Genomic DNA, 23,364 nt, shown 5'->3' with positions numbered 1-23,364 from the left:
TTCTTAATGACAGGCTTGTTGGATATAGTATCCTTGGCTGCATACTGTTTTCATTTAGCACCCTGAATATATCATGCCAGTACTATCGGGCCTTCCAGGTCTCTGTGGATAAGATTTCTGGGAGTCTTTTTTTTCCTACCCTCATAGGTTCATGACCTCTTGTCCTGAGAGGCTCTCAGAATTTTTTCTTTGTCTCTGAAATTTACAAGCTTCAGTGTTATATGTTGGGGTGTTAGCCTACTTTTGTATTGATTTTGAGGGGGATACTTTGTTCCTTCTGAATCAGAATGCCTGTCTCCTTCCTCAAATTAGAGGAATTTTCAGCTATAATATGCTCATGTATACCTTTTTTCCCACTTTCTCTCTTACTTTTTCCTCTTCTTTTGGGACCTCAATTATGCTAATATTGTTTCATATTATGTTTTGACTTATCTCTCAGATTTTTCCCTTGTGATCCTGTACTTGTTTATCTCTCTTTTTACTTCAGTTTCTTATTCTTCTCAATTTCTTTTCTAATCACTGATCCTCTCTTCTGTCTCATATTTCTTAGTAGTTAGAGCCTCCATTTTTTATTGCATCTCAGGAATAGCCTTTTAATTTTTGAACTCCTTAGATTTTAGTTCTTTTATTTTGCCAGAAAGAACGCTCTAGTATCTTATATGCTTTTTTCAGTCCACATAGTATCTTTATAATATTTATTCTGAATCAAGTTCCAACATGTTGCTTCTATCCCTACTTATTAAATTTTTGTCAGTGAATACTGCCTTGTGTAATCTTTTTTGAAGTGGGTTCTTCTGTTTTGTCATTCTGACCAGAGAGGAAGAGATGAAAGAGAACAAAATACTAAAATGCAACAGTGATTCCAGAGGAACATATGTGAAACAAATCAGAAGCAACAGTAAAATAATTAAAGAAAGAGAGAGAATATAACAAGATGCTGAACATACGGAGCAGAACACTAGATCTTCGGTGTATTTTGGCCTGCTTCTCTGAAGAAACTAGAACCCAAAATTGTAAAGAAAGGCAAACTTATATATAATCATAACAATTAATTAAATTCATTGACAGGATAAAATAGAACTATAAAATGAAAATTAAAGAGACTTTAAAAAGAGTTGATAAAATAAGAAATTATTTAAAAGCCAACAAAAGATTAATGTAAAAGAGTGAAGAAACATGAGAAAAACCCTTAAATTCTATATACTATTTTCCTCTAGTGCTGGAGTTTGGCAGTTCTCTATCATCGATAACCTCAGTCTTAGCAGATGTCCTTTTGGATCTTCTGGGTGCCTGGTGCAGTGACTCTCACGTGTCTTTGCCCTGGACTGTATTGCACTGCCTTTTGCAGGGAGCCAGGCTAAATATACAGCTCCAGATTGCTCTATGTGACTTTTGTTGCCTTAAGGCTTTTTGTACCGTTATGGGAGATGAGAAGGAAAATCAGAGGTGCACCCCCACATCTAGCCCTCACACTGAAAGTTCATGTCCCCTACTCTTCAGTGAGTGCTCAGGGAAAAGCAGTCAATCACTGCTATCTCTCTGGTTTCAGTTCACAGTCAGTGCTAACCCAGCCTGTGACCCAGTGCATGTAATCCAATTTCAGGAATCCAAGTTTTAAAGACTTATGTGGCACTCAGCAGTAATACACCTCCTGGAGAAGTGGGGGCCTCTCAGTGTTTCTGTCACTTTCTGGGCCCCTCCGCAGAGAGCAGTCACCGCACCTTGCTGACGTTCCCTGTTTATGGCAAGACTGAGTTGAATGTTGGTCTTGGGCTGACTGTTTGCAATGAGGTACTCTGCCCCAATGCCTGGGAACACTCTGCTGCACTCTGGTACCCCCATTCTTTTTGTGATGCCAGGAATCTTGAGACCTTGCTGTCAAACCCAGTATTCCATCTTTCTTCACCTCCTGACCACCCTTCAGGCAAATTTGTAAAAGTCCCAATTTTGCACACTACTGCTTACACCATTTTTTGGTACTTGAATAATGGAGGCTTCAATGTCCATGGTTTATCCTCTGATAGATTACCTCAGATTCATTTCTCTATACACCCTGCATTGCTCAAAGTGGTTATTTTCTATTTGTAGAATTGTAGCAACTTTTTCTCAGATCGCCAGTTGATTTTGCAGTTGTTTGGTATGATTTGTTAGGTATCCAGCTGATTTCCAGAGACGAGAGATGATGAAGATCCCCTACTCCTCTGCCATGTTAAGTCTCACCCCATTCTGCAGCTTTAAGTAGGTGGTCAGAGTAGTCTTCATGGCAGACATCACATTGGAATAAATACTTGAAGAGGGTGAAGGTGTCAGCCATGTGGATATACACCACAGTAATGTCTGGGAAGGTATGAGGCTAATGAGATGGGATCCTTGAGAGTACTAGGTGAGATGAAAGAGGTATTGTTGGGTCTAGATCACATAGAGCCTTGTAGGTTGCATTACATGTCTTCCCTTTTGATGAAATGAAGTGGAGCACCATTGGAGAACTTTGATCAGAGAAGAAACGAGACATGACTCCCCTATTTTGTCTGATACTAGTATTTCAGCCTTAGCTTTCCTTTTGCTTCTTTTTGCATGGTAAATGTTTTTTCATCCCTTCTCTTTTCACCTATGTGTGTCTTAGGTCTCAAGGGAGTCCAACAATAAAAAATTGTATATAATAATTTTAAATATTATGTACCAACATGGGTGCATCTAATTACATAAAACAACTATTAACAGACAAAAGGAAGGAATTGATAATACTACAGTAGTAGTGAATTCTAACTCCTCAATTATATCAATAGAGAGATATCCAGACAAAATATCAACAAGAAAAGTGTGGCTTGAAGGACACATGTGACCAAATGGACCTAACATTTATTTTCAGAACATTATATCCTAATGCAGCAGAAGATAGTTTCTTTTCTGGTTCACTGGGACATTCTCTTGAATAGATCACATAGGCTACAAGCAAAAAAGCCTTAAGAAACTAAAAAAGATTGAAATCATATTATATACCTTTTTTGTTCCCAGTGGTATGAAACTATAAGTACTTACAAGAAGAAACCTAGAAAGAACACAAAACATGGAGGCTATATAACCCGCTCCTGAACAATGAACAGGTGAACTAAACAATCAGACAAGAAATAAAAATATACATGGAGACAGATGAAAATGATACAGGGTTAATATCTAAAAGACGTAAAGAATGTATAAAACTCACCACCACAAAGACTAAAAATCTGACTTAAAAATGGTCAGAGAACCCGAATAGACATTTTTTCCAAGAAGACACATAAATAACAAGTCAACACATCAAAAGATGTTCAACATCATTCATCATCAGGGAAATGCAAATCAAAACCACAATGAGATGTCACCTCATGCCTGTCAGAATGGCTAAAATTCAAAAAACAAGAAATAAGGAGTGTTGCAAAGACTTTGAATAAAATGAACCCTCATACACTGCTGGTGGGAATGTAACCTGGTGCAGCCACTGTGGAAGCATGGTGGAGTTTTCTCAAAAATGAAAAATAAATATGATATGATCCAGTAACTCCACTATTGGATTTTTTCAAAATGATTTAGCAATGATATGGATGGAGTTTGGGGGTCTAATATAAGTGAATAACTCGGACAGAGAAAGACAAATATCATGTGAATTCACTCATATGTAGATTTAAGAGGAAAACAAATGGAAAGAAAAAAGGAGACCAAAAAACTCATATTCTTAAATACTGAGAATAAAAAGGTGGTTGTCAAAGGGAAGTTGGCCAGATGGGTGAATAGGGTGAAGGGGATTGAGAGTACACCTGTTATGGTGAGCACTAAGCAATGTATAGAATTGTCAGACAAAAAAAATGTGCATTTTATTGTATGTAATGTATAACTTTAGTTGCTTTTGAAACAAAAAAATCTTTTAAAGTATTTTCTTTAGTTTTTATAAATTTATTTTTTATTGGTGTTCATTTCCACTTGCTCTTCTGCTTTGTTGCTGAGTTAATAACTTCCATATATTATAGAAATTGTAGAAATTTTAATTACTCATTTTCAAGTATTAGATTATATCAGTATTATTAAGATGGATAATAATTATTATATATACAGTAACATTTTCTAGAATAGGAAATTGGGAGAAGTGAAGAAAGTTGCTTAAATTCACAGAGACATGAATCATGAAGCTAGAATACAGTCATATCACATGTGTTGGAATGTGCACCTGTGCTCAGAGTTTTGTGTGTTGTTAGAAAACATTCAATGTAAAGAGTAAAGCCTTTGGAATTTTAGCCTATACTTCAGTGTGACTTGAAGGAATACTTTCTCCTAAGGGCACCAGTGGAGCAGTTGGTAACAGAAATGAGATGGGTCCCTTCAGAGTCTTGGAGGGGAGAAGGACTCTGTGGGAAGAATCTGCCTCTTGACAACCTTCTCTGGGATTACTTGGCACCATGGTTTGCAGTGGTCCAGGAGTGACTGAGTTTAGTAGTTTAAGAGCATATCCTTTGGGATTGGGGGGGAAGGGCAGAGCTCTTATCCCTCCAAAGGCTGGGTATTTGTGAACTTCTATGAATTGTCTATATATATCAGGTGTAGGAAGAAGAAATGTTAGTCCACTTGCTCTGCCAAGGAATTGTTTTGGGGTACGAGAGCTGGCTTTAGAGATGTTTCTATCATAGAATAGTGGGAATTATACATTTATATTCTAGAAAATTCTAACAGTAGATATAAGAAACTTTCTGTGATAATTACAGACCTTATTGAAGATTCTAACCCAAGTCTCCAGGAAAGATTAGGGCTACCTATGGTGTATCTTCTCTCCCCATGGATCCTGCAAGGGAAAGCCAAGAAGATACATTTGAAGGACAGTTTACATGTTGCAAACACACTGCACATGATTCATCTTCAAAATAAATCAGATTTGCAAGAGCAAAAACTATGAGCTCTCTATTGGATCTCATCTATTTCTGTGCAAGAATTATGGTAAGTTTTCAAGCCAACTATGCAATGTTCTTTTCTTGATCACCATTCAGCACTGGATTACTGGCAGTTGCCATTATGTAATTCTCTAAATTTTTGAAAAGCATGAAGTTCCAGAAGCATTTCTCTCAGTGATGAAAAGATTCTGATGTGTCAGGCTTTTTCCTTTCACTGTTCTTGATGCAACACTGTCTCAGGACCAACTCTTATTGAATGAGGGGTACACTGAAGGGTGTAGAGGTATAGTATCTTACACAGGTGGGTTTCTTACTTGCAAGGTTTAAGGCCAGGAAAAGTAAAGGCTGTATACTGACCACGGCAGTCAGTATTCTTAGAGAGTGTTGTTAGCACAATACTATGGCACTATGATACTCCTTGTTCCGATATATATATATATATTTTTTATGATAGTCACAGAGAGAGAGAGAGAGGAGAGAGAGGCAGAGACACAGGCAGAGGGAGAAGCAGGCTCCATGCGCCAGGAGCCTGATGTGGGATTCGATCCCGGGTCTCCAGGATCGCGCCCTGGGCCAAAGGCAGGCGCCAAACCGCTGCGCCACCCAGGGATCCCCTTGTTCCGATATATTGATGGTAATGTTGGCTGCCAAACCCCTGATACCTAAGAATTACATTTTCTTTCTGATGTTGGAGTAAAGGATCTGCAGAGTGGAGGAATGAGAAGAAAACTCTAGTGAAATCCTTGGATGAAGCCCTCTTTGGTCCCTAGCAAAATTCTTTGCTCACCCTTGCACTGTGTATTTACGTTTAAGTATAAATATAAATGCTGGTCTCTTTTTTTTCTGACTCATCAGAATTTTTCATCCGTTTGCTAGTCAGGACATGTACTGGATATGTCCATGGTTTTGTTCTTAACCTATTTATGGTTTCTGGCTTTATGCTGGCTCCACTCAAGTGGCTGAGGAATGATGTTTCTCATGGCAGTAGGAGGTGGAGTGTCCAAGAAGGAGAGGTTGCCATGGAGCACAAAGGCTAGAGGTACTGCTTTCTTTGTTTCTTCTCTCTGCTAAACTGCCTGCCAGCCTAACTTGATTTGCCCAAAATAGAACACTTGTACTTGCTTTATGAGATAAATAATGGTTGAACAAAGATATTGAAACAAAAATGAAAAGAGACTATAATTAAGGATTGTTTTATTCAGTACACACACGCACATACACACATACTCACATATATCTTCCCATTGAGTGGTCATTAGCAACAAAGGTTTTCATTAAAACCTGGAAGATTTTACTTCGCAGATGGCATCTGAACTGAGTACAGTGTGCACAGTTAGGAATGTAGAGTGGAGGTTTAATCAGAGGAAGGTCTTTGTCACTAAGAAATCCTGAAAATTTAGTGAATGAAATGGTGTGGAGGCATATTTATAAAGGACAGCAATGTCAGGCATGCCTGGCGCATACATGCCCAGAGGCATGGGAGGAAATGTGGTAAGCAAGACTATGGTACAGCAATGGTGGGCTTTGAAAGTCATGGTGAGTATTTCAGCCATTGCATTAGAAAACCATAGTAGCCATTTTATCATATTCATGGTTCATCATATTTTTAGAATGCACTTTTCCTTTTCAAGTTATAGCAAGGTGATAAAAAGAGGTAAGGTAGAGGATGAGGAGAAGAGAGAATATCTGAATTTGTGTCCTTTCTTTCCATTTAGAAACATGGATGGTCCATTTAAAGAATTCTAGGATTGGCCATTTGTAGTACTGATTTTTGTGAAATACCAAGCTGATTTTGTGGTACATATGTACTGATAATTCTCACAATGCAAACTCATATAAGTATCGAACTCAAATTGCTGCTTTCCTTCAACAAAAATAGTGTGAGATATTTTATTCAGAATATAATGAATATTAGACACTACATGAAAAGAATTATCTTCTCTATTTTGTGAGTCTAAAATGCTTCTGCTTTTAGGGCAGTGGAAATGCTTTGTATGATATTATAATGATGGATGCATGTCCTTAACATTTACCCAAATCCATAGAATGTACCACACGAAGAGTGAACCCTAGGGTTAACTCTGGCCTCTCATTGATGATGGTGTGTTATGGTGATTATGTCTAATCAATTGTGACAAGTCTGCCATTCAGAACATTAGTGTGCAAAACAGTTGTGCATCTGTTTTATGGGTAAATTAACAAGGTAGATTAATATCTTTGAAAGTTGATACTAATCATCATAATGGAAAATTGATACTAATAATCCTAATGAAAGCAACGATTGCAATTGCAGGCGCACAGACCTCCCATGCTTTGTACATATTGAATTATTTAGCCTGCATAGAAACCCTAAAAAGTAGGTTGCTTTGCTTTTAATGTTTACAGGTGAAGAAAATGAAGCACAGAGATATCAAGGGACTTGTTACATATCTCACCATAGTGGGCAGTTGGGTAGGGTACAAATCTACGCTGTGTGACTTCGGTTTCTAAGCACTATCGCTGTGCTAACCTACCTCCTGCCCTGCTTTAGAATATCTGCATCTTAGGAAACCTAATTTAGAATGTCTTTCTTCAGTTAAAGTTATGATTCATCTGTTAACATAATTCTGAATTTTTCACTCCTAAGCTATTCTTTAGAAATTTGTAATCTTGTCTCTTTTCTCTTTGTATTCTTCTAATATCAATGATAGTGTGCCTTACATAATGAATGATCTCAACTATATTTATCTTAAAACTCAAACTATTAAGAGCAGTGGAATATTTTTCCCATTTTTTTACAATAACTCCAGATATTTGTGAGTCAATACTCAAAAGAAAAGATTATTGTAGGATTATGACAGAAGTGAGTAGATAGTATAATTTTAAAATGTTTTGGAAGTAAGCTAAATTAAAATAGGAAAATTGGCTAAATTAAAACAGGAAAAGGGAAAAAGCCCCAGAAACACAGTAAAAGTAAAATCATGAGAGTGAAAGAAGCAGAGGTGGCAATTAATAGTTCTTACTCACTACAAGCCAGGTATTTTTCTCATTTTATCTACCTAGGTACCATGATTATGCTCAAAGTGACTTTCCCAAACCAGTATATAGTGGAACTAGGATTTGAACTCAAGACATAGGGATCTAGCACCTGTGTTCTTGACCAGAAAATGTAATGTTTTGCTAGATTAATAGCCTTTCCAGATAAAATATCAAGACTGCAAAATATAAACTGACAAAAGATGAAAAATTCTCAGATGGTCAATCATTAAATATAAAATGCAGTAAAACTGGGCATACCAGGTGGCTCATTGTTTTGGCGCCACCTTCTGCCCAGGGCCTGATCCTGGAAACCCCGAATCTGGTCCCACGTCGGGCTCCTTGCATGGAGCCTGCTTCTCCCTCTGCCTACTTCTCTGCCTCTGTGTCTCTCATGAACAAATAAATAAAAATCTTTTTTAAAAATGCAATAAAACTGTTAAATGTGGTTTATGATAAAAAGGTATATGCACATAATAAAATATAGTTATTTACTATTATCCCAGTGAGGTAATAAGATAATGTCACAAAATAACTTGTGTTTGCATGTTCATCAGCTTTTTTGGAATATCATCAACCTTGAAATATTGGCATACTTGTATATACAAAAGAGATACACATATACAAGTATATTGTTAGAATGTTTAAAAAACACATAAAAATAGTCATTTCTGGAGAGTAGGATCATAGAGTCAATAATTTTGAGACAGAGTGTAATTTTCTTCTCTCATTCCTCTGTGTACTTTGAAGAATTAATGATATCATGAATTTTTTGAAAATAAAATATAGTTAATAAATGGACACAAAATATTGAAGAACCTTTTAATAATTACCAATAGCAATGACAATATCAAGCATTTGGGAGCAGCAATATCATGATTGTAAAATTACTCTGAATTGTTGTTTGTGAGAATGAAAATTGAAAGCAACAGCAATATCTCGGTGGACAAAGGGTCAAATAAATACCATTTAGAAAAATTTTACAATGTCGGTTATGAAATGAACAATTGAACCATGGAAAATATAGTAACATGGGAAGAAGTGTTATAATAATTCCAAGTCAAAATCAGAACACACAATGGCATACAATGATTTCAGTGACAAACTATATATGCTATGGACAAGAACTTCAAACAGAAAAATCATAACATAGTATATTGAATTATCGAATTTTCTTCAAATGGTATTTTTAGAAATAAGGCAACTCAGGGTCAAAAAGGAACATATATGTGTAAAAACACTGTTTAGAATATAGACATCATTAAGATTTTTCTTCCACATTGAATTCATATGCAGAGATTCTCGATGACATCAGTTTAATAGAACAGTAAGAGGGTAAACAGGAAATTTCCTCAATTATGACAAACCTCAAAGTTTTCCAGGCCTTTGTTATCAAATATGATTATCAGTGAAGGTGACATAGAACACAAGAGGTTAAAGACTGTCAAAATAAGTTTTTGTAAAGGATATTTCATCCAAGATACTGATAGGCTCAGAGATGAAGTCAGGGACCCCAAAATCAGTGAACTCAACTGAGGATATTTTCTTCAGGACGTTCTCCAACATAATGAGTGCTAAATAATATCGGAATAGTGTTTTTCAGATTTCGGAGAACATAGATAAAATGCAAAATACATGAACTAGATGTGTGTATACATGATCATAAAAATCTTTTTTTCATTCTTAAGGAATCTCAAGGTAAAGTAGGGCAACTATTAGACATAAATTTTCAGGTGAAGGCCAAATTCTTTTTTTGTTTTAAGATTTTATTTATTTATTAATGAGAGAGAGAGAGAGAGAGGAAGCGGCAGAGACACAGGCAGAGGAAGAGGCAGGCTCCATGCTGGGAGCCTGACATAGGACTTGATCCTGGGTTTCCAGGATCATGCCCCAGGCTGAAGGCAGCGCTAAACCACTGAGCCACCCTGGCTGCCTGAAGGCCAAGTTTCAAGGCAGTGAAGGCACCTGACCAAGGAAAGTACAAGTTCTGCCATTTTCAAACTTGGTAGGAATCAAAATTTTTAAAGGATATTGACATTTTATTACCCAAATGCAAAGGCTTTGATCCAATTGGGTTAGTTTTTGAATCAATACAGAGATCGGGGAGAGGCTTGGACTTTTGCAGATTTACAAAGATTCACAGGGATTAAAAAAATTGGAGGTTAACAGCAAAAATAAGGAATTGAGAGGTCAGCCCAATGATCTCCCCAAGATGTCACATCTTTTCTTCTTTTGCAGATTAAGCTTTTATCAAGTTCACTTTACCTGCAAACTACTATGTCAATGAATAGCAGCGTGAATGAATTCATTCTGCTTGGCTTGACACAGGATCCAAGAAAACAGAAAGCAATATTTGGGGTCTTCTTAATGCTTTACCTTGCCACACTGTTGGGAAACTTTCTCATTGTAGTGACTATTAAAAGAAGCAGGACTCTTGGGAGTCCCATGTACTTCTTCCTATTTTACCTGTCCTTTGCTGATGCCTGCTTCTCTACAACCATTGCCCCCAGATTGATTGTGGATGCCATTTCCCAGCAGAAGACCATTTCCTACAAGGAGTGCATGACTCAGGTCTTTTCAGCCCACTTCTTTGATGCATGGAAATCTTCGTGCTGATCCTCATGGCTTTTGATCGCTATGTAGCCATTTGTAAGCCCTTGCGATACACAACCATCATGAACAGGCATGTCTGCAGTGTGCTGGTGATTCTGGGTTGGGTGGGATCCTGTATCCACTCTTCAGCACAAATTGTCCTGGCTTCGAGATTGCCTTTCTGTGGTCCCAATGTGATTGATCACTATTTCTGTGATTTGCAGCCCTTGTTGAAACTTGCTTGCATGGACACTTATGTAATAAATTTGCTAGTTGTTACTAATAGTGGAGCCATATGCTTGGTGAGTTTCATAATCTTGCTTATCTCCTATGTTGTCATCTTGTACTCTCTGAGAAACCACAGTGCAGAAGGAAGGCGAAAAGCCCTTTCGACCTGCACCTCCCATTTTATTGTGGTTGTCCTATTTTTTGGCCCATGTATATTCATGTATACACGCCCGGCAACCACATTTCCAGTAGACAAGGTGGTGGCTGTGTTTTGTACCATTGGGACACCCTTGCTGAACCCTCTGATCTATACACTGAGGAATGCGGAAGTGAAAAATGCCATGAAAAAGTTATGGTGTAGCAAAGGGTGACTTCTGCTGATACATGATATTCAGGGATTCTAATGTATATTTCCTTAACAGTTTGGTTTTCCTTCATGGACAGGAAAGATAAAAAATTTTTCCTTCAGGATTAAAACCAATTAGTATTTGTAATCATGCTTTTTGTATATTTAATTGTATTAATATTAATAAATAGTAATAAATATAAAGACTCCTTATTCTGAGAGGATTGCATTAGAATAAGATTACTTGGGGATCTCTGGATGTCTTGGCAGTTTAGCGCCCGCCTTTGACCCAGGGTGTGATCCTGGAGATCCGGGATCGAGTCCCACATTGGGCTCCCCGCATGGAGCCTGCTTCTCTCACTGTCTGGGTCTCTGCCCCCTCGCCCTCTCTCTGTCTCTCATGAATAAATAAAAAATCTAATTAAAAAAAAGAATAGGATTACTTGAAGTCCAAACCACCTTGAAAAACCTATCATTGGGATCTGTGGGTGGCGCAGCAGCTTGGCGCCTGCCTTTGGCCCAGGGCGCGATCCTGGGCACCCGGAATCGAGTCCCACGTCTGGCTCCCGGTGTATGGAGCCTGCTTCTCCCTCTGCGTGTGTCTCTGCCTCTCTCTCTCTCTTTGTGTGTGTGTGACGATCATAAATAAATAAAAAAAAGAAAAGAAAGAAAGAAAAACCTATCATAGACCTTAGTTGAAAGGTTTTGACATCTGGTCATAGTCAAGATGAATATGTGAATAACATGATAATTTAGCTTCCTGGATCAATTTGCCTTCAGAAGGAAAGCATTAACTAGTGAGAGAATGATTGTGTGTGTGAGCACACACCAATTCTTTGTCTAAGTTTTATTCTAGCGTAATGAATGTGGTCAAGGTGTTAATCCATATGTAACTGGAACTTAATGTAGGGGGCTGTCTTGACAACCTGGCATTTGGAGAAGGTGTTCTAAGAAATTCTGCTCTGGAATCTATACTTGAGCTTGCCTCACTGAGGAATCTACATGGAGGGACCCTCAACCTCTAATAAAAGCTTAAATATTGGTGAAAACCTGTACTGTGACTCGAAATTTTCTCAAAATTCTGTGAGTGGTGAGAGAAGGAGAATCTTATACTTGGCAGTGATGGGTGGTATCAGCCCCTCAGCTGCCTTTTCGGGGGTCGTTCCCATTGCTCTTCACAAGGGAGAAAGAAGAGACAGTGAGGGGGTTTGACAGCAGGAATATGCAGAAAGAAATACACAGAAGGGAGGATAAAGGGGAGAAGGGAGGCAAGGTGAAAAGCAAGAAAAGGGCAAGGAAAAGTGGGAAATTTGTCCACGTTGGAGAGCAGAAGCTTTGCCTTTCTTATATTTTGAGAATCAATTCTGGATGCATGGACATTTGCAGGAAAAAAAAAAAAAGCGAAGTCTCAGTATCTCTACATCTTGACTTAATGTAGCTTACCTCCCTTGACTGCCAAGAGTTTTTGTTTGGGTATCAGGAAAAAAAAAAAAAGGTTTCTTTCTGCCCTAATAGGTCTGAAAAATCAAAATTCAGATTATTTTGGAGAACTCATGATTGAAAAGTCTGTTTTAGTTCATTTCAATTTTTGTCTTTTGTTTTTATATGAGAATGTTTTAAAATATACATTTTCACCTTTGAAGATAACCCAACTGATATGTATAATACATACCTGCCACCACCACTGCCACATCATAACCTATAATCAAGCACTTCCATGTGATGCTCTTTCAGTACCTGAGTTTATAATACCCAACAAAACGGCACCAGGAAGTATTACTTTAATTGATATAGGCTAATGAGAAAAGAATGAAATGAATTTCATAAGTATGTGAAAAGTTTCTGCCAATGGAAGCACAATGTTATCCTGTCCCGCCAAAGATGCCCAGTATTCTTACATAGGAAGTGGTGTTGGACTAAAGACTTAAGACCCGATGAGGACATTTATCAGAGAATGAATGAGGACATTAGAGAAATATTTGTTTGCACTCACATAAAAGATACATTTTCATGAACAAATTGGTATAATTAAACTGTATCTGCCAATGGGGAAGATTTCAAAGTGAATTGGGTGGGGATTGACATGAGGAAGTAGTCATGAGGAAAGGGGACAAGGAATCACTCTAAGCATTGGAAGGGGAGAAAGGAAAGGAAGTCTGAAAATCAATCCTTGAATGTTCAGGGGTTAAAAAAAGAAAAGGAATTCATTAAAGATCCAAGAGAGCTCTTAGAGAACCGTTTTTGTGATGTCAAGGGTGAGGGGAGCCATTTGCAGTTCTCCTCACCTCTACAAGGAGTTGGAGGCTTCTTGGTTAGCCTGAGGCTGTCCTAGCACTCCCCTGATCTGTCTCCTTTCCCTAAAGGGTCCCAGGAGTATGTTGCCAGTCATCCAATAGTGAAAACGATGTTTCCAGTATTTTGTGCAGCTTCTAGCTACTTTCAGCAAAGGGGAAGTTCAGTGACTGCATTATGTCCAGAAATTTAAAACACTACATTTTCTTTGAATCGGGTTTGTTTTTACATTATTAAAAATAATTATGAGCTATGAAAAAAGGAAACAAGTGCACTCTCCTTCCATTCCATCTCCCATGTCCCGATTCCTGCTGTAACTAATGCATTTTTATCTTTTTTTTTAAAGATTTTATTCATTCATGAGAGAAGAGAGAGAGAGAGAGAGAGAGAGAGGCAGAGACACAGGCAGAGGGAGAAGTGGGCTCTGTGCAAGGAGCCCGACGTGGGACTCCATCCTTGGTCTCCAGGATCAGGCCCTGGGCTGAAGGCACCGCTAAACCACTGAGCTGCCGGGACTGCCCTTATTGAGTTTTTGACATACTTTCTAACCTTTTTTCCAAATTGATAGTCATTTATCTTATTATAATTTATTTTCATGTTGATACTTTCAACCTCATTCTATATTAAATTACCAAATTTATATTGTTGAATTTGTTTGCATGATACTCTCTGTCCTCTTAACATATTTGTTTATTCTGTGGGCATACTCAATTTGATATCATACTACAGCTTTATGATATATTTGCACTTGGTTCTTCTCCCTCTATCCCCAAAAATCCTTGATTCTTCTATACATTCAACCATATGTACTTTAGAATCTTTTACTCCGTTTCCATGCAAATCATCTTCAGTAATTATGTTTAGGAATTCACTCAGTGTGTCAATTAATTGGGAAAAATTAACAACTTTAAAGAGGCAGTTCATTCACTTCCAAATTGTATAATTTAGCTGATTCAGTTGTTGTATTTCTTTTTGTTTAGTTTTACTGTTCTTCGATAAGACTATTCATGTTTCTGTTACATCTCATAATTTTATTTTTATTCTAGTGGAGATTTATTCCATTTTATAATTGTCTATTATACTTACTATTTGGAAGTATTATTATGCTGGTTTTCGAGTAAGCTCTTTTAATAAGTAGTTTAATCTGCAAGCTGATTGTCTTGGTTTGGAGAAGTAGATGAAAACATCAGCCAATAATGACTTGTGTTGTTTTGTGTTGCTTCAACTACTTTATTTCCTTTTCCATTCATTGTTTGAAACAGAATTTCCAAAGTGACAGGCTGCTAGACTGAATTTACCTGAAAATTTGCAAATTTGTTTAATCCAAAAATTGTTTAACATAAGATTTTATAATAGGTCATCAGTATATTCAAATAATTAACATGCATATGAAATATGGGTGCCTTATTTCTCTTAAAAATCTGGGTGAGGGACAAATTTGGATATATGCCCCTCATTAGGCAACCACACACAAGAACTTAGTCCTGGTAGACTCTAAAGGGGAAAAGATTTGTTCCATTTCTATAGGGTGTAAGGGCTTAAAATCCTTCTTAAATATCTTTGCACAGTGTGGCTTCATTCAATGTTTTAAATCTTTTGATCTCTGTTAGAATATGGGGTTAAGGACCTGGTATTAAAAGCCAGTGCAGTACATAATAATGACAGCTATAAAAGGTGGCCTTATCTTGTTCCTGAATTTAATGGAACTCTCTTAAAATTAAAGGTAACACTTCCTTTAGACTTCTGGAACATATTCTTTGATCAAGTCTCTTTTAACGAGACTCATTTTACTTTCAGTTTGCTGTAATTAATTTAATTATAATCCAGACTAAATGTTAGAAAATCCCATGTTGGCATCTCAGAAATAGTTCTTTTTGTTTTATTAATAGAAGTTGATTATCAGGAAATCCTGGCAACAGAAATCAGCAAACTTAGGATTGTGTTGGAAAGCAGAATACGTAAAAAAAATTCCAGGCCTTGTCTGCTAAAATGTATTTACTGAGAGATAGAGGCATGCTGTTACCTGACTACTAATTATAGGATGGCACAGTCTCATGAGTTCTCAATAATAGAATGAGAAACATAAAGTAAATCTAGCATGACATTATTTATTTGATTGACCTTTATCAAGTTCTAAAACCTTATACATTTCACAGATATAAAGACATGGACCTCATTCTGAGGTCCTTCCCAGTGTTTGTACTATGGGATCATAATAAAATAAAGATCATCCTAAGGGTTTTTGTAAGATGAAGGTCATCATACGGTATGGACTTTTTCTTCTGTATTGAACACAATAGAAATTGTAAAATATAAAGCTAAGAGAAGTATTTTATGGTGAAATGTTTTCTAACGCATTTGTAAAGTTCCTTCTACAATCAAAACTTAAAGGACAAATAGAAGCTAGCTGCAAAATCTTTTCACAACTATTCCCCCAACTCCTTATAGCACAAAAGTGAGTCAGTGCTCCTGAAAATTTTGGAGTCTGTGTCATTTTTAAGAGACAATAACAACATTCATATTCTTTGTGGTTTGAGGAACAGTTAGTGGTCTCAGCACTATAGTCTGACCCTGTGTGTATTTCTGTTCTTGCTTCTTGCAACTCTCTTCCTGGACCATTATGTTCCTGGTCTTTCACAGCCCCTTGAATATACCCCAGGAGTGCTGTATTAGAGTCTCCCTTTCTAGAATTTTCACCCCAGTAATTTTCACATGGCTATTTCCACCTGATCCTTTTTGTTATTTATTGGTTCTTATCATCATTAAAATATTGATTGATATGTTTCTGCAATTACCCTCATGAAATCTGAAGAAAATTCAAACACAGTTGAAACATTATCTGCTAATAGAATCTTTCTCCTCCTTCCCAGGATGAGGTACCCTCCATAGAATAACCGGACCCCTCTGCTTCCAATGATTATGTTCTAATGATCACTACCTGTCTTTTGTTTGCTTCATTTAAATTTAATTATCGTTGATATATTATATCATTAATTTCAGATGTAGAATTTAGTAATTCATCAGTTGCTATAATACCCAGTACTTATCACCTCATGTGTCCTCCTTAAAGCCTGCAATCTGGTTACCGCATTCCACCACCAATCTCCTCTCCAGCAGCCCTCAGTTTCTTTCACATAGTTAAGAGTCTCTCATATGTCTCCCTCTCTGATTTCATCCTATTTCAATTTCCCTCCCCTTTTCCATGATCCTCTGTTTTGTTTCTTAAATTCCACACATGAGTGAAACCATATGATTTTTTTTTCCTCTAATTGACTTCTTTTTCTCAGAATCATATCCTCTGATTCCATCCATGTTGATGTAAATGGTAAGGCTTAATCCTTCTGATGGCTGCATAATAGTCCATTGTATTATCCACCACATCTTTATGCATTCATCTGTGGTTGGACATCGGGCCCTTTCCACAGTCTGTCTATCTTGCATATTCCTGCTGTGAACATTGGGGTACAGGTGGTCCTTTGATTCCATATATTTGTATCTTTGGAGTAAATTCCTAGTAGTTCAATTGCTGCATTGTAGGGTAGCTCTATTTTCAACCTCTTGGGGACCTCCATACTGTTTTCCAGAGTGGCTGCATCAGCATGCATGCTCACTAGTATTGTGAGAGCGTCCTCTTTCTCTGCATCCTCACCGACATTTGTCGTTTCCTGACTTGTCAATTTTAGCCATTCTGACTGGTGTGAGATGGTATCTCATTGTGGTTTTGAGTTGTATTTCCCTGATGTCAAGGCATGTGGAGCATTTTTCATGTGTCTGTTGGCCATTTGTAGGTCTACTTTGAGAAACGTCTGCTCAACTCTTTTATTTCCTGACAGCAATGTTTTGGGGGGTATTGAGTTAAATAAGTTTCTTAGGAGATCTTGAATACTAGCCTGATACATCATTTGCAAATATCTTCTCTATTCTGTAGGTTGCCTTTTCTTTTTGTTGACTATTTCCTTTCCTTTGCGAAAGCTTTATATCTTGATGAATCCAGATAGTTCATTTTTGCTTTTCTTTCCCTTGCCTGGAGAGCTGTGTCTAGCAAGAAGTTGCTGTGGCTGAGGTGAAAGATGTTTCAGCATGTGCCCTCCTCTAGGACTTTGATGGATTCTTGTCTCACAGGTCTATCACCAACTTTTGGGTCACTTTTTGTGTTGGTATAAGAAAATGATCCAGTTCCATTCTTCTGCAATGTGGCTGTCCAATTATCCCACACCATTTGTTGAAGAGACTGTCTATTTTCCATTGGATATTCCTCCCTGGTTTGTTGAAGATTTGAATATTAGTGGACCATCATGATGAGGGTTCATTTCTGGGACCTCTATTCTATTGTACTCTGTGTTTGCTTTTGTGCCAGGAGCATATTCTCTGATGCTTACAGCTTTGTAATACAGCTTGAGGTCCAGAATTGTGATGCCACCAGTTTTAGTTTTCTTTTTCAACTTTCCTCAGTCTACCTGGGGTCTGTTCTGGTTCCATACAAATCTAGGATTATTAGTTCCAGCTCAGTGAAAACTACCGATTATACTTTGATAGAGATTGCATTGAATGCGTAGATTGCTCTGGGTAGCATAGACATTTTCACAGTATTTGTTGTTCCAGTCATGAGCATGGTATTTTTTTCCAATAAATTCTGTCACCCTTCATTTCTTTAATTTCTTTAATATGTATTCTATGTTTTCAGAGTACAGATCTTTTTTTACCACTTTGGTTAGGTTTGTTCGTAGGTATTTTTGATTTTTGGTGCAATCGTCAATAGGATTAATCCCGTAATGTCACTTTCTTCAGTCTTACTGTTACTGTATAGAAAGGCAACTTATTTCTGTGCAATGATTTCATATGCTGCCATGTTGCTGAATACTTATATGAGATCTAGCAATATTTGAGTGGAGTCTTTTGGATTTTCCACATATAGTATCATGTCATCTGTAAAGAGTGAGAGTTCGATGGCTTCTTTGCTGATTTGGATGCCTTTTATTCCTCTTTTTCTCTTTTTTGTCTCCTTGCTGAGGTTAAAATGTCTCGTACTATTTTGAACAGCAGTGGTGAGTCGGTATCCCTGCTGTGTTCCTGACCATTGATTGAGAATGATATTCTCTGTGGGTTGTTGTTTGTTTGTTTTATTTTTATATGTATATATAGAGCTTTTATGATATTGAGATAAGCTCCCTATATCCCTACACTCTGGAGAGTTTTAATCAGGAAAGGATGCTGTATTTTGTCGAATGCTTTTTCTGCATCAACTGAGAGGATCGTGTGGCTCTCATCCTTTCTTTTATTAATGGATGTGTCACTCTGATTGATTTGTAGATGTTGAACCACCCTTGAAGCCCAGAAAGAAATCCCACTTGGTCATGGTGATTAATCCTTTTGATGTGCTTTTGGATCCTAATGGCTGTCTCCTGAGAATTTTTGCATCCTTGTTTATTCGGGATATTGTTCTGTATTTTTCCTTTTGGTGGAATCTTTGTCTGGTTTTGAGATCAAGGTAATGCTGGTCTTATAGAATAAGTTTGGAAGTATTCCTTCCATTTCTATTTTTTTGATATAGCTTCCAAAAATAGGTATTAGTTCTTCCCTAAATGTTTGGTAGAATTCCCCTAGGAAGTCATCTGGTCTTGAGTTGTAGTTTGTTAGGTGATCTTTGATTATTGCTTCAATGTCTTTGCTGGTTTTGATTCTGTTCAGGCTTTCTATTTCTTCTTGCTTCAGTTTTGGTAGGTCATGTGTTTCCAGGAATGCTTTCATTTCTTCTAGATTGCCTAATTGGTTGGCATATAATTGCACATAGCAATCTATGAAATTGTACTTCCTTGGTGTTGGTAGTGATCTCACCTCTTTCATTTATGGTTTTATTTATTCAGGTCCTTGATCTTTTGTTTTTGATAGGTCAGTCTAGTGGTTTATTGATCTTATTAATTCTTTCAAAGTAACCAGCTTCTGGTTTTGTTGTTCTAGTCTACTGTTCTTTTAGTTTGTATTTCATCAATTTCTGCTATAATCTTTATTATTTCTCTTCTCTTGCGACATTTAGCTCCTTTAGGTGTAAGGTTAAGTTGTGTAGTTGAGACCTTTCCTGTGTTGAGAACAGCTTGTATCACTGTATACTTCTCTCTTAAGACTGCCTTTGCTTCATCTGAACTGTTGTGTTTTCCTTTTATTTCATTTCATGAATTTTTAAAGATTTTTCTTTAGTTTCTTCTTTGGCCCATTCATTCTTTAGTAGGATGCTTTAACCCGAATGAATTTTGTCCCTCCTAAATTTCCTGTTGTGATTGAGTTCAAAATTCCAATCATTATGGTCAGAAAAATTGCAGGGAATAATCCCAATCTTTTGAATTCAGTTGAGACCTGATTTTTGATTCAGCTGCGATCGATAATGGAAAATGATCTGTATTCACTCAAGAAGAATATGTAGTCTTTTGCTTTAGGAAGGCATGCTCTGAATATGTCTGTAATGTCCGTCTGGACCAGTGTGTCATTCAAAGCCCTTGTTTCCTTACTGAAATTCTGCTTTGATGATCTGTGCATTTTTGTGAATGTTGTGTTAAAGATGCCCACTATTACTGTATTATTGTCAAAGTGTTTCTTAATTCTGTTGTTATTTGCTTTATATATTTGGCTGCTCCTCTATTAGAGTCTAAATAATTGCAGTTTTAATTCTTCTTGTTTGATGGACCACTTAATTATGATACATTGTCCTTCCTCATCTCTTATGACTGTCTTCAGGTTAGAAACTAATGTGTCTGTTATAAAGATTGCCACCTAAACGTTTTTGTTTTTGTTTTTGTTTTTGTTTTATGTCCACTAGCATGATAGATGGTTCTCGTCCTCCTCGCTTTTGATCTGGAAGTGTCTTTCGGTCTAAATTGTGCCGATTGTAGACGACATATCAAAGTGTCATGCTTTTTTTTTATCCAAATTGAACCTATGACTTATGATTCTAGTATTTATCCCATTCATATTTAGAGTGAACATTGAGCGATACGAATCCATTGTCATTGCTTGACCTGTAAAGTCACTATTTCTGTATATTATCTCTGTTCATTTCTGGTTTATGTTACTTTTGGGCTCTCTTTTCACTTCCAGGATCCTCTTTAATATTTCCTGGTGGGCTGGTTTAGTGATCACAAGTTCTTTCAGTTTCTCTTTTTCCTGGATCTCTTTATCTCTCCTATTCTGAATGACAGCCTTGCTGGATATAGTATCCTTGTCTGCATACTGTTTTCATTTAGCATCCTGAATATATCATGCCAGTCCTTTCCAGCCTTCTAGGTCTCTGTGGATAAGACAGTGGGACTCTTATTTTCCTACCCTCATAGATTCAGGACCTCTTGTCCTGAGCTGCTTTCAGAGTTTTCTCTCTGTCTCTGAAATTTGCAAGCTCCACTGTTATACGTTGAGGTGTTAGACTACTTTTGTATTGATTTTGAGGGGGATCCTTTGTTCCTTCTGAATCTGAATGCCTGTCTCCTTCCTCAGATTAGAAGAATTTTCAGCTATAATATGCTTTTATATACCTGCTTCCCCACTTTCTCTCTTACTTTTTCCTCTTCTTTTGGGACCCCAATTATGCTAATATTGTTTCATCTTATGGTATCACTTATCTCTCAAATTTTTCCCTTGTGATTCCGTAGTTGTTTATCTCTTTTTTTTTAACTTCAGTTTTCTTATTCTTCTCAATTTGTTTTCTATATCACTCATCCTCTCTTCCATCTCATTTTTTCCCCAGCAGTTAGAGCCTCCATTTTTTATTGCATCTCAGGAATAGTAGCCTTTTTAGTTTTGACCTCCTTAGATTTTAGTTCTTTTATTTTGCCAGAAAGGGACTCTCTAGTGTCTTCTACGCTTTTTTTCAGCCCAGGTAGTATCTTTATAATTTTTATTCTGAATCTACTTCCAACATGTTGCTTCTATCTCTACTGATTAGGTCCTTGGCAGTGAATACTGCCTTGTGTACTCTTTTGAAGTGAGTTCTTCTGTATTGTCATTCTGACCAGAGAAGAACATGAAAGAGAACAAAATACTAAAATGGCAACAGTGATTCCAGAGAAATATACACGAAACAAATCAGAAGCAACAGAAAAATAATTAAAGATGGGCAGCCCCGGTGGCACAGCGGTTTAACTCTGCCTGCAGCCCGGGGCCTCATCCTGGAGTCCAGATCGAGTCCCACATCGGGCTCCCTGCGTGGAGCCCCTTCTCCCTCTGCCTCTGTCTCACTTGCTCTGTATCTCTCATGAGTAAATAAAATAAATCTTAAAAAAAAGAAAAATAATTAAAGAAAGAGAGAGAATATAACCAAATGCTGAACAGACGGAGCGCTACACTAGATCCTGGGTGTATTTTGGTTGGCTCCTTTGAAGAAATTAGATCTCAAATTGTAAAGAAAGGCAAATTTATATATAATCAAAACAATTAATTGGATTCAATGACCGGTTAAAATAGAACTATAAAATGAAAATTAAAGAGACTTTAAAAGAGTTGATAAAATAAGAAATTATTTGAAAAGCAACAAAAAGATTAATGTGAAAGAGTGAAGAAATATGAGAAAAAACCTTAAATTCTATATACTATTTTCCCCTAGTGCTGGAGTTTGGCAGTTCTCTATCATTGGTTACCTTGGTCTTAGCAGATGTCCCTGCAGATCTTCTGGGCGAGGTGCCTGGTGCAGTGACTCTCAGGTTTCTTGTCGTGGATTTTATTGCTCTGCCCTTTGCAGGGAGCCAGGCTAAATATACAGCTCCAGATTTCTCTATGTGACTTTTGTTGCCTTAAGGCTTTCTGTACCATTATAGGGGTTGAGAAGGAAAATCAGAGCTGCACCTCCATCTCCAGCCCTCACGCTGAAAGTTCATGTACCTTATTCTTCAGTGAGTGCTCAGGTAAAAGCAGTCAATCACTCTTATCCCCCTGATTTCAGTTCACATTCAGTGCTAAACCAGCCTGTGACCCAGTGCATGTGATCTCGTTTCAAGAATCCAAGTTTTAAAGACTTCTGTGGCACTCAGCAGTAATACACCTCCTGGAGAAGTGGGGGCCTCTCAGTGTTTCTGTCACTTTCTGGGCCCCTCCGCAGAGAGCAGTCACCCTACCTTGCTGACGTTCCCTGTTTATGGCAAGACTGAGTTGAATGTTGGTCCTGGGCTGACTGTCTGCAATAAGGTACTCTGCCCCAGTGCCTGGGAACACTCTGCTGCACTCTGGTACCCCCATTCTTTTTGTGATGCCAGGAATCCTGAGACCATGCTGTCAAACCCAGGATTCTGTCTTTCTTCACCTCCTGACCACCCTTCAGGCAAACTTGTAAAAGTCCCAATTTTGCACTCCACTGCTTACACCATCATCTGGTACTTGAATAATGGAGGCTTCAATGCCCATGGTTTATCCTCTGATAGATGGCCTCAGATTCATTTCTCTATACACCCTCCATTGCAAAAAGTGGTTATTTTTCTATTTGTAGAATTGTAGCAACTTTTTCTCAGATCGCCAGTTGATTTTGCAGTTGTTCGGTATGATTTGTTAGGTATCCAGCTGATTTCCAGAGACGAGAGAAGATGAAGGTCCCCTACTCCTCTGCCATGTTAAGTCTCTCCCCATTCTGCAGCTTTAAATAGGTGGTCACAGAAGTCTTCGTGGCAGACATCACTTTGGAATAAATACTTGAAGGTGGTGAAGGAGTCAGTCATGTGGATATACACTACAGTAATGTCTTGGAGGGTATGAGGCTAATGAGATGGGATCCTTGAGAGTACTAGGTGAGATCAAAGAGGAATTGTTGGGTCTAGATCACATAGAGCCTTGTAGGTTGCATTACATGTCTTCCTTTTTGATGAAATGAAGTGGAGCACCATTGGAGAACTTTGATCAGAGAAGAGACGAGACATGACTCACCTATTTTGTCTGATATTAGTATTTCTGCCTTAGCTTTCCTTTTGCTTCTATTTGCATGGTAAATGTTTTTCCAGCCCGTCT

General features: G+C 37.6%; 1 long non-coding RNA gene and 1 pseudogene across 1 annotated transcript in view; both read left to right on the top strand.

The window, feature by feature from the left end:
* LOC125752955 (uncharacterized) overlaps window positions 1-23,364 on the top strand; it is an 87,271-nt gene that overhangs the window by 59,755 nt on the left and 4,152 nt on the right. The gene's annotated exons all lie outside the window — the stretch shown is intronic.
* LOC112663621 (olfactory receptor 4C11-like) lies at window positions 10,192-11,240 on the top strand (annotated as a pseudogene).

Source organism: Canis lupus, chromosome 18 (assembly GCF_003254725.2).
Source record: "Canis lupus dingo isolate Sandy chromosome 18, ASM325472v2, whole genome shotgun sequence".
In the NCBI taxonomy this organism is placed as follows: Eukaryota; Metazoa; Chordata; class Mammalia; order Carnivora; family Canidae; genus Canis; species Canis lupus.
This window is presented reverse-complemented; position numbering and strand designations above follow the sequence as displayed.